We start from the raw sequence: 13,099 nt of genomic DNA, 5'->3' as shown, positions 1-13,099 counted from the left end.
GTCCAACATACCTCTGTGTAGGGCAGCCACATGATGCGACTGTGTGCATACAGACAAACACACATCACTGTCACAGCCAGGTCACATCCAGAGACATACACACCACTTCTGCATTTATCATTCATAGAACATCCCTTCAAACGCACACACACACATGATGTCAACCATATGGCCCTGCCTAGGATTTTGAAAATCCACACAACACCCTGTGCATATGATGATACCTGCACCACATCCCTGTCATCCATAGCACCGATGCAGGGACATGCTGATATGGTTCTGATGCACAGGGTGAATTAAGTACAGTTTAGCTATGTAATACTGTGTAACTTGTAAGGTGCTGTCAGCTGGCATTTGTAATGGGTACACTTCAGAGTGTGTGTACCTTTTCAGCCATGATGAATTATTGGTGTTAGTAATGCTGACTGAATGTAGTCTCACATACTGTGTTCTGTTTGCATTCTAGGTGCCTGTGTGTCAGCAGGATCTGGCCCTGCAGACATTGCAAATGAGGAGTATGGCAGAGTGTTAACACATTGATCATGTCAGAGCTGAGGTATAGCTGTATAAGTACACATTTACTAGGTCTTTGTAACAGTCATTGCATGTGCCACAGTGCTTACAGGGATGAGGGGTGTATACAGGTAAATCTATGGTGGTTGACGTCAACAGTCCTTGTAAAGTGGACAATGGTAAGTGTAGTGGGTAGAACACACCTCAGATTGGTAAAACCCACACCCACAGAGGATATTGTGTTGACCAAATAAACAGATAATACTGTTCCCACACACACACAGTCACACACACACTCATACACACACACACACACACACACACACACACACACACACACACACACACACACACACACACACACACGCACACACGCACACATACACACACACACACACACACACACACACACACACACACACAGGATCACTGTTACCAGTGTTGGGTCTGGAACCCCTACTCATCTAGTTAGTGGTACTAAAATGTTATGCAGTTATCGCAGGTGGCATGGAACTAATAGTGTGATGACTGTTCCAAGGTACCTGTAAAGTGAATAACATAACATGCCCTTGTGGAGTATGGCAATGGGGGGTGTGGAAGGACTCATTAGACTGTTACCTATGAGTCTACACACTCACAAACACTACTATACACACCCATGCACACACAGTTGCCAGTACTGACATTAGCAGCCCTGCCTATCATGTTATTCATTCCATACTGTTACATAGCTATTGCACATGGCACGAGGCTTATACGGCTGAAGAGTGTCCCCAAATACCTCTATGGTGGATGTGAACAGTGGCCTTTGTATAGTGGACCTTGGGATGTGTACTGGGAATACCATGGACTAAAAATGTAAAACATACCCCCCCAATAGATATAGTTCTCACTCACACAGGATACAGTTCTCACACACAGACATATTTTCCAGGACTGAGATTAAAACCTCTACATATCTAGTTATTGCTAATACAGTGTTATGCATTTATCACACCCACCAAGGAGATTATAGTTTGAAGAGTATCCCACACACAGTTCTTCAAAGGTAAACAACATCACCAGCCCTTGTAAAGTATGTCAATGGGCAATGTACTGGGAGTGTGAGTCCTCAAAATGCTGTATCCTACAACTATACACACATACAAACACACACACACATTTTCTAGGACTCAGAACCCCTACCTATGAACTCATTGGTACTATAGTGCTATGCAGTTACGGCACACACTACGGAGCTTATAGGGTGAAGAGTGTCCCAAGGTGCCTATACAGTGAATAACATCACCAGCCCTTGTAAAGTATGGTAATGGTAGGTGTACTGGGTGAGAAGGGTCTTAAAATACTTTCTCCCACATGTTTACACACTCACAAACACTTTTATACACACTAATGCACACACACACATTTGCCAGTATTGCGATCCATAGGTTCATAGGTGTGTACTAGGTAAATGGCCATGGAGCCTTTACAAGCCTATCTCATAGGATTGCCCTGGCATCGTGCCACCTGATGATAGTCTCCAGTGTGTCTAACAAGTACAGCCACTGGAGTGATCCCCAGGGTGGGATTTCTATTCCCCATCCACTCATCCAGATTTCTCCTGAAGAGGGTCAGTGAGATGCTCTGCTTGACATGTATGTGAAGTCTATTCCATAGCATAGGTAGTTTCTGGGTTATGAACCTATCCCTCCAGCATGTCCTGTTGATTGTGGAAATGGGGTTAAGGTCTCTGGGACATGTGGTGCAGACAGATTAGGTTCTTTAGATGTAGCATTCCTGACAGAGCTGGGTCATACATGGCTTTGTAAGTCAAGTAGAGATCACCTGTAAGTAGTCAATATGAGACAGAGAATAGTTGGAGTTCTTGGGGTCTGTCCATGTAGGACAAGTGTTTATGGCCTAGCATCCTCTTTGTGAGGTACTTTTGCAGCCTCTCCAGTTGTTGCAGGTGTCCAGTGAGGTACATGCCAAATGACTCATTGTGCTCATTGACTGGCCTAATGAAGGGAGAGTAGAAAGAGACAATGACCTCTTACTTCCTGGATGCAATACCCTTAATAGTTCCACATAGAAGGACTTTCTGTACTCAGTGGCACCATGGTAGTCAACAGAGAACTCACTGTCAACCTCTGTACCCAGTTCCCTTACAATGACTTCAGTGTTCAGTGGACTACCATCGATGTGGTGATTCATGGGAACCATGTTGTTCCCAAAGGGGATGTTGGCACCTTTTCTGGCATTGAGCTAAGGTCCAGGGTTCTGACACCAGTTGTAGGTCTCAGTGAGGTCTTTCTGCAGGCTGTCAACATCACATGGGGAGGTAATAATAGCACCCTCCTTGCAGTCATCTGTGAACATTGTTAGCCAGAGTCCCTTCATGTTGGTCTGGACTTCAGAGGCATAGATACAAAACACAAGGTGACCCAGGACCAAACTCCTGGTAAGCAATCTAACATGGATTCCGCTGCTTTCACATCGTGGGTTCTATCTTTGAGCCAGTTTTCAAGCCTAGTGATATAGAGGTTGATGCCTAGCTGAGTGTGTTTGTCTATGATTCCTGAGTGGAGAATGGTATCCAAGGATTAGAAAACCCACCTATCTTGTTATTTATTCCATACTGTTGCATAGTTATTGCACATGGCACAGAGCGTATAGGGCTGCATAATGTCTACAGCTACCTCTACAATGGGTGACAACAGTGGGCCTTGTAAAGTTGACACTGGGATGTTTACTGGGTGGACCACAGTAAAACATTGCAAAATCCACCCCAATGGATCTGGTTCTCACCCACCCACACAAGATACTGTTCTCGCACACACACAAACACACACAATTGTCATGACTGAGATTAGAACCCCTACCTATTTAGTTATTGCTACTACAGTGTTATGCATTTATTGCACACACCATGGAGCTTATAGGGGGAAAGGTGTCCCAAGGTGCTTCTAAGGTGAGGAACATCACAAATCCTTGTACGTGAGACAATGGGAGATGTACTTGGTGAGAAAGGCCACAAAACACTTTAACTGACAGATATGCACACTTACAAATACACTCACACACACATTTGCCAGGACTGAGATTAGAACTCCTGTTTATCTAGTCACTGCCACTACAGATCTATGCATTTATCGCATGCACCACAGAGTTTATAGGGAGAAGGGTATCCCAATGTGCTTCTAAGGTGAGGAACATCACCAGCACTTGTAAAGTGTGGCAATGGGAGATGTACTTGGTCAGAAAGGCCACAAAATACTTAACCGACAAATATACACACTTACAAGGACAATACACTCACACGAGCATTTGCCTAGAATGAGATTAGAACCCCTACCTATCTAGTTATTTGTACTATAGTGTTATACCATTATTGCACATGCCACAAAGCTTGTAGGGCTGTGGGCTGCCCAAAGGTACTTCTAAGGTGACTGACATCAGCAGGACTGTGAAAGCAGGACAATGGGAAGTGTACTGGGTGAGAATGTGCTCAAAATCTTTAACCTACAGACACACACACACAAACACACACACACTTTTACATTTGCTAGGACTGAGATTAGAACCCCTACCTAAATAGTTATTTGTACTATAGTGTTATGCAGTTATTGCACACACCACAGAATGTATAGGGCAGAGGCCAGTCCAACACTACTTCTAAATTGAATGACAACTGAAATAGAAAACACATCGGACAGAAAATCCACAGATAAGGTCTCACAGAAGCACAGAATGGATAACTGTGCTTACGGCCCTAAATGTAACTGCCCAGTCAGCACCGCCGGAGAAAACAAAAAAAACAAACATACCATACCCTGCAAACAAAATAGCCACAGGCTCCACTGAAGAAATGGTGGGACCCAGGTTGATAGTAGGAGTAGGACCTGGGGACCATTCACCAGGTAACAAGTTAGTAAAGCAAGTAGTTAGGAAGTCCTAGTCATGAAGGGAGAGTTCATGAAGATCAATCTTCTGTCATAAGGTTCTCACTCATCACAGGGACTCATCTCCTCCTTTACTCATCACTCATCAGACCAATGATTGGTAATGTATCTTGACCCGATGCTTTACAGCACTTGAGGCCAAAGGAAAAAGTTCTCCAAAAATCAAAAGGGGTCTCAAAAATGCCCGACTGAAAGAACCTCGAACATTTAGACCCACCAGCCTCCAGTAACCACCAGGTGACCTTTGCCTGACCTTTGCAGCCATGGCCATAGGCGATGATATACTTCCTCAAAATGATGCACAGCTCACCCATCTAATCCACATCCATCAGAGGACCAAGGGCGGAGACCTGGAACTTATTAGGGATGGATATATTCACGATCCAAGGGATAGATTCATCACCCTAAAGACCTACAAAAACAAAAAGAGCACCTCGCTGGCCTTGTTCAAGAGAAATCTTGACCAATGGATGGGAGATATAGATATACCCCAGGAATTACCTCAGTGTCACTGCCACTGCTCAGCACACGCAAAAAATACAGCAAAATATTCCCCATACTAAAGGGTAGGCGTAAAACAAAAAAACAATGAGCTAGGCTTATAAATGCCCTCGGGCAGATAGCCTAGTATGAACCTATGAACCTATGAACCTATGACATCAGCAGATCTTGTGAAGTAGAGCAATGGGAGGTGTACTGAGTGGGAACAGACTAAAACACTTATTCCTACACACACACACACACACACACACACACACACACACACACACACACACACACACACACACACACACACACACACACACACACACACACACACACACACACACACACACACACACACACACACACACACGCAAACACACACACACAAAGGTAGGTGATGTAATATTCCAACCCCCACCTCAGTACCATCAGACAACGAATCACATCGTCATGGTGGCACATGTCAGTGGTTACAACCAGTATGCAACTGTATGCAGCAGAACATCACTCTCTGCCATTCAACGTATCCCTGTATATGACTCACTCTGTGTGTGTGTCTCCATGTGTGTCTCACTCTATCACTGTCTGTCTCTCTTTTCCCCATGTCTATGTGTGTGTATGCTTGACATATTGTAATATGTTGCCTATATATATATATATATATATATATATATATATATATGTGTGTGTGTGTGTGTGTGTGTGTGTGTGTGTGTGTGTGTATCAAACACAACAGATGCAGATATACCGCATATGTGCCACCTACAGCTGGCTGTGGGAAATCCTGTCTGTTGGGTGTGCGTGGAGACAGGTTCACATAGCTGTGTGTATGCAAAGCCATTTGCACAATACAGAAATATATAGTCTGATCTGCCATCCATGCTACTACACACCCCCTCTGTTATTCTGCCAACTTTCTAACATTATGAGAGCAGTATTTCAAATGTGTTCCTATAGTTGGGTCTTTATCCCTCCATTATGTATGGCTTTGTCCAGATTTCTTCCTCTATGAGGTTGAGAGGTATGCTACTAGCATTTAGCAGCATGGCCTTACATTTGCATTTTGTTGACTGTGTTATGTTGGTAGTATAGACCCCATGACATTCCCTACAAAGGCACTATGGGTGAGGCATGGGCCTTTGGCAGAGGCCTGTAGGCCATGTGTGACTGATGCAAGCCATCTGTAGCAAGGCAGTGCATTCTGTCACTCATAAGTTCCCAGGCAGCCAGGCAGTGGACCCCCCTGGGGTGAAAATGGTAAGTGACAGAATGCACTGCTGTGCTACTGGACACCATACCTCTCTATGTATGTGAGCCAGACATCTGGACAAAGCCATGAGTAATTGGGTGATGAATGCCTAAATATACAGACCATTGTAACTACTGGCCTTACAAACCTGGAAGGGTGATACAATAACAGATTTTGCATTAGCATGCATTTTTCTATAGGGTATGAGGTCTAAGACACTATAATCCATCATTATTTCCTGACGTTAGCTTTTTATGGTTTGCCAATGATTTGCCAGACAACACCACTATTTTGGAATAAAGACTGCAAACCTGAATACATTCTACAAAAGGTCTGTACAGTTGGGAGGTATGGTAGGCACTGTGTTGGTTACTCCAAATGTACTGTTCATATGTGTGGACCCTGTACATGACCTGTCCAGCTTCTCAGCAGTAATGGATATTGACATCTGGACAGTGTGTACAACTCCCACCATAGGTGTAGCTGACATGCAAAATAGTTGGCACTGCATTTTGTGGAACATAGCCCTGTCTACCATAGTACTGTACCTAGGTCAATAGGACAGAACAGTCATGAGAAGTTGCTGGCTACATCCTGACAGTATTCCACACACACATATGCATAGCTCATTTACCCCTGCATATTGTGGACATGCGACAAGTTATCATGTTGATTGGGACAGCCCTGGCAATGTGTGATCTGCTGCTATTACCCTACACACTTGCATGTTACTGCATTTCTATTGGAATATAGGTGTTGGGGTCATACCTGTCAATGGTACAATTTGCACAGACTGTGCTGATATTGGCTTTACATTTTGGTTCCATTTAACATAGTATTGTGCCCAGTCTTGAAGAATAGAGGCATATCACTAGAGACCACAGGTTAGATTGTAATGCTATACAACTGAGCTTCAGTCTTCTTACCCTTCAGAGCCTTACCATTCAAGGCCTGTTGAGATACCACTGTGTAAGACTCTAGTGGAGTATTCCATCATTGTTGCCATTTGTGAACCTTTGCCAGACATTCCTTTATGGTATTCTATGGCTAACTTGCTGTGTGAGTCTGAGGGGTGAGTATGGAATCCCCACAGTAACATCTATGCATGTGACCTATGACACCCCCCATTAGTTGGCCCCCCACATATACTGCAGTGGGATTTATCACATTAAATGATACTGCATATTGTGGGGAAGCCATTATTGTGCAGATATTTGCTGGTATCCCACATAGCTGTCTGTTTTCTTCTAGTATCCCAGTAGGCTACCCCATTCCCATGCAGCATTACCATAGATATACTACCAAAACATACTAATCCATTCATTTATTGTTTAAGAAGACTGACTTACCTTGTGCATGCGGCAGTTGTGAGGACAGTGCTTGAGGGCTGCCTATGTTGGATGCACACAATATACTAATGTGATGTGTGTGTCATCCATTTTACTGTATTTGTGAGTCAGAGATAGGTATCAGTCTGTGGGTCCCTACAGTGCCAGTGTGTGTACTATGCATTGCCTCTTTGCCAAGGCCTGGGAATACTGGGCATGCCTCCATCTGCCTACAGGTGCAGGCTTACAGGCTTCCTCCTCTGAGTCATTTTGTGCCTGTGGGGACCTTGGCAATGGTGGGGGGTTGTGTGGCCCTTCCCCATGCTGTTCCTGCTGCAGCTGTTTCCACAGGATCATATTGTGTTGCATGGCACATACTATTAGCATGTGTGCACATGTGACTGGAGAGTACTACAAAGCTCCACCAGATATGTCAAGGCAGCAGAACCGTGATTTGAGCATCCCAAACACACACTCTATAATGATCCTGATTTGTGAGTGTGCCTCATTATAGCATTCTTGTGTGGGTGGGTGTGCATTTCTGATGGGTGTCATCATCCACAGCTCCAGTGCATAGCCAGCATCCCCCACCAGATGGCCATATGGGATGTCCCTACTGGTAAATGTCTGTTACAGCTGTGACAAATGCCAGATGTGGGAGTTGTGACAGCTTCCAGGGCTGCCAGAACACACATTCATGATAATGCCCTGGGTATTGCACATGACCTGGCAGCTGATGGAGGAGAAGCCCTTGCGGTTTATGTAGACCCTACCCTGTTCACCTGGTGATGCTTTAATGTGGATGTGCGTGCTGTCTATTGCACACAGGACCTCTGGGTATTCTGCTACAAGGTAGAAGAGATGCATATTGCTGGTCCTCTCCTCATGGGTGTTGAGGAAGTAAATGTCCTCCCTGGTATGTAGTAGGATGGCATCCAGGAACTGGTGGAGTACCCTAGATACAGATGCCTGTGAGACCCCCATGATTTCCCCAGTAGGTCTTTGTAAAGTACCTGTAGCTAGTATTCTAAAGATCTACACATACCTTGGTATCCACTGGGATGGGTTCCCCTCTGTTGGATCTGGATCTGAGTTGAGGCCGGCACAGCTCGATGACTTGCTGAAGTATGTCTCTGTCCACCCTGTAGTGCTCTACTATCACCAGATTGTGTAGACCTTGATAAGTTACCTTAGGTCTGAACACTCTTCTCCTCCTCGGTCTGTGGTGGTTGTCAGCATTATCTCCTCAGCACCCTCAGCCTCTAGCACATACTGATGGATCAAAGTAGTGGCAGCCCCTAACATTTTTTCAGTTAAAATTCCCCCTCAAGTGTACACCAGTGATGCAGAGTTTGTGGGAAAAACCAGACTGGAAGGTATGTGTATAGTTTATACTGTTGTACTGCAGATGTTACCTGCATTATTGGCTGACTATGATGCATTCCACCTGCCAGCTATGTTATTTGTACTTGATTGCTTTTATTCTGCTATTTCCCTTCTTTTTTCCCCTTCCATTTTCCAGCTCTTTTAAGCCCCGAGGTGCGCAGCACAAACTTGGTGCCCAAATGTAAACAGTCCTGCTATTTCTGCTTTTTTTTTTGTTTGTTTTTTGTTTTAGACCCAGTGCACACTGCTCAATCCTGTTTGGTTAAGGTAAACAATGAGAAATGGCCCTCCACTGGACATGCACATGCTTTTCATTTCATGGAATAAGTCAGTGCAGCCTTAGGCAAACCCCCTTGCTTAGCTGTGCTTAACTAAGCTCAAATGTGAATCATGGAGCTCCAATGTGCTTACACCAAGCATGATACACCCCCCTTTTCATGTCAGCTGCTTCTCCTGCTTACACTACTGACTTATAATTCCTACACAGTAAGGTGCAGTTTGGCACTTGTCTTCTTTTTGTGATTCAAGTAAATTTTCCTCATTAGCATACCCCACTGCTTTAGTCCCTAGTTACAGCACCTCACCAGAGCCTTTCCCCTTAGCAACCACTGTTCCGTACTGTTGTTTTGATTCTGCATGCCATAGACTATAATGTCAAAATGCAGATTTCACTTAAAATTGCCTTATCACATTTTTTTGTATTTTCAGCATAATCCCATTTGCGAGTTGCTGCCCTATGCTTAAACAGCCGAGATCGGCCAAAACAAATAAACTTTGATTTTTATTATTTTGCAGCACTTTTCCATGCCAATGGCCATATATTTGTCAATTGGCATGCCTAAGGATTGCAATAATGCTTTAGTTTGAGCTGTCATGCCCCCGTTTTGATTTTTGCATCAACTGCCAGGTCATGTGCAATTCCCAGGGCATTATCATGGATGTGTGTGTTGGCAGCCCTGGAAGCTATCATGACTCCCACATCTGGTATTCATCACAGCTGTACCAGGCATTTGCCAGTGGGACATCCCATATGGCCCTCTGGTGGCGGATGCTGGCTATGCACTGGAGCTGTGGATGACACCCATCAGAAATGCACACACACCCACTCAAAAATGCCATAATGAGGCACACGCACAAACCAGGATCATTATAGAGCATGTGTTTGGGATGTTCAAGTTGGGTCTATATCATAAGATTGACATCAGAAAATGTCGACTCACCTTTCATCGACTTGAAAATGTTGAACTCCCAGTTTGTTGAACGGTCAAGTTACTGATTTATTTCCAAGGGAAAGAAATCAGTTGGCCGTTCTGTTACACCTACCCTTTCCCTGTCTGTAGTGTGGTCTCCAAATTAGAATATTTAGTTGGGGGGGTGTGGGGGCACAGCCAAATATAAAAATATATATATCTATTTTATATTTGCATACAAAAAGATTACTATGGATGAGAAATGTATTTATCTTAACATATTTAAGGTTTTATATATTTATTTAGGGGTGTTAAGTGTTTTTTAAGATGAGAATTTACATGTCTTGTTAAAGTTTCTTTACTGTCTTTTTAAATCAAAGCTTAGTAACTTTAACAGGAAATGAGCTTTTATATAAATTGGAGTTTTGGTTTTCAGTCCTGCATCTGATGAAGTCTTTGGAATACTGACAAAAATGCTTTGTACTGCAGTGCATGTATTAATGTGTGTTACTGTGTGTTTTTGGCTTTATTAAAACATCGGACCTTTCTAGTGCTGGCTGTTGCATTTCTGGGTTCTTCAGCTTGGTTATCCTGTGTGTGTGTTTGAGTGAGAACTATACCCATTGGGTAGCTGTGGTTTATAGTTTTGGGCCATGGTACTCCCAGTACTCATCCCAAGGTCCACTTTACAAAGGCTGCTGTTCACATCCATCGTAGAGGTATTTGTGGACACTCTTCACCCCTATAAGCCCCATGCTGAGTAAAACAGCCTTGTAACAGTATGGAGTGAATAACATGATAGGCAGGGCTGTTAATGTCAGTTCTGGCAATTGTGTGTGCATTGGTGTATATAGCAGTGTTTGTGAGTGTGTAGACTTGTAAGTGACAGTCAAATGAGTCCTTCCACAACCAGTACAACCCCCCATTGCCATACCTCACAAGGGCATGTGATGTTATACACTTTACAGGTACCTTGGAGCAATCATCACACTATTAGCTCTATGTCACCTGTGATAAATGCATAACACTGTAGTACCACTAACTAGATGGATAGGGGTTCCAAACCCAAAACTGGCAACTGTGATCCTGTGTGTGTGTGTGTGTGTGTGTGTGTGTGTGTGTGTGTGTGTGTGTGTGTGTGTGTGTGTGTGTGTGTGTATGTATGAGAGAGAGAGACTGTGTGTGACTGTGATTGTGGGAACAGTATTCTCTGTGTGTTTGGTCAACACAGTATCCTCTGGGAGGGTGGGTTTGACCAATCTGAGGTGTGTTACACCCACTACACTTACCATTGTCCACTTTACAAGGGCTGCTGACATCAGCCACCATAGACTTACCTGTATACACCCCTCAGCACTATAAGCTCTGTGGCACATGCAATAACTGTTACACAGACCTGGTAAATGTGTACATATACAGCTGTACCTTGGGTATGACATCACTGATGTGTTACCACTCTGCCATACCCCTCATTGGAAATGTCTGCAGGGCCACACCCTGTTGAACACAGACACATAGATGACAGAATACAGCATGTGAGACAACATTCAGTCAGCATTATTAACACCAATAATACATCAAGGCTGAAAAGGTACACACACTCTGAAGTGTACCCATTACAAATGCCAGCTGACAGCACCTTACACAGCATTACATAGCTAAGCTGTACTTAATTCATCTTTTGCATCATAACTATAGTAACCTGTCTCTGCATTGGTGGTATAGATGACAGGGATGTGGCACAGATATCATCATATGCACAGGGTGTTGTGTTGGTTTGTCAGAGGCCTAGGCTGGGACATACAGTTGACATCACATGTGTGTGTTTGGGGGGGTGTTCTATGAATGGGCCATGCAGAGGTGGTGTGTTTGTGTGTGTGTGTGTGTGTGTGTGTGTGTGTGTGTGTGTGTGTGTGTGTGTGTGTCTGGAGGTGACCTGGCTGTGATGGTGATGTGCGTATGCTTGTATGTATACAGTCACACCATGTGGCTGCCATATACAGGGGTATGTTGGACAGATGTGGACCGTACATGGCAGGGTGTACAATTTACTGTCTCTGTCAACGGACATGTGAACTGGTCTTGCCAGTAGTCTCACTGGCACCACCAGGCCCAAGGCCAGATGCAGTACTACTCCACGATGGTGACTGCTGTCTACTGGATCCGTGTCCCTGATGGGACTGGCCAGTAGCACGTGCCCATGGCCTGCTCTGTTGTGGTGTGGACAGCACCCACCCTTTGGTACTGCTTGTGGGACTGCCACTATGGGAATGTGAAGGTGCACAGCCATGTAGACTCTTAGCTGATGTTTTTACTGACCTACATCCATGTGGCCAAAGCCCATCTCCCACCACACGTTGCAGCACAGATATTCCATGTTCGAGGATTGCCAAGGCCTCACCCCACCATCTATTCATGACCTCAGTATTTTGATGTGTGGCCTCAACAAGGTCATGTATGTCATCACATAACCCAGGAAGAGTTGCATCAAAGACTCTAAGCATCTGTCTGGTGTTGCATTCACTATGTGCCTGTGCATCCATAACAGCCAGAAACATGCCTCTGGTGACACCTGCTGTGGCACTTGTGACAGCAGTTCGATGGGCAGCAGTCCTCCTTTGAGCACCCATGTCCATCTGTCTGTGTGAGACCTCACCTGCACTCTGGCTATGGCTAGTGTCTACACTCACACTTGCCATAGTCACCACACTAGACTGTTCCATGCCACCACCCGCCAACTGTCTATTATCTGTAGCTGCTGGGGACAGGGTATGTGTGGGCATTGTGACTGTGTGCAGGGACATTGTAGATGACTGTGGGATGCCAACCAATGGCACAGATTCAGCCCCTGACAAGCCCACCTGTGCCTCACTAGGACCACCATCATGGTCAGAGTCTGCAGAGACACTGACATTAGATTCTGTGCGGGAGGGACCACAAGCACCATGTCCACCTGTGAGGGGAAGACAACATATGTAAATTATTACCTGCACTATAAGGTTT

This window comes from Protopterus annectens, chromosome 1.part0, assembly GCF_019279795.1.
Source record: "Protopterus annectens isolate FY-2018-M chromosome 1.part0, PAN1.0, whole genome shotgun sequence".
NCBI classification, from domain to species: domain Eukaryota; kingdom Metazoa; phylum Chordata; order Ceratodontiformes; family Protopteridae; genus Protopterus; species Protopterus annectens.
The sequence above is the reverse complement of the archived record's forward strand: the minus strand, read 5'-3'. Positions refer to the sequence as shown.